The sequence below is a fragment of the Dendropsophus ebraccatus genome, chromosome 15 (assembly GCF_027789765.1).
Source record: "Dendropsophus ebraccatus isolate aDenEbr1 chromosome 15, aDenEbr1.pat, whole genome shotgun sequence".
Lineage (NCBI taxonomy): Eukaryota > Metazoa > Chordata > Amphibia > Anura > Hylidae > Dendropsophus > Dendropsophus ebraccatus.
This window is the reverse complement of record NC_091468.1, coordinates 18,239,893-18,240,272: the sequence shown is the minus strand read 5'-3', so window position 1 is coordinate 18,240,272 and position 380 is coordinate 18,239,893.

Here is a 380-nt window from a genome sequence, read left to right as displayed (position 1 = left end):
GGGGGTAAATTTTTTGCTGGGACCGGGGAGGAGGTGGCCGAGGGAAAAGATGTCCACTCACCTTCCCGGTTCCAGCAGCGGGTCCCGCATCGCGGCGCTCCGATGCCTGGTTTCCGGCCGCTTCCGGGTGTCTGACACGGGCCAGAGACGTGACGTCTCAGGTCCGCTCAGCCACTCAGTGAAGGAGGCAGGATATGAGCAGACTTGAAACGGATCCCGCCTCCTTCACTGAGTGGCTGAGCGGACCTGAGACGTCACATCTCGGGCCCGCGTCATACACCCGGAAGCGGCCGGATACTGGGCACCGGAGCGCTGCGATGCGGGACCCGCCGCTGAAACCGGGGAGAGAAGTGGACGTCTTTTCCCTTGGCCACCTCCTC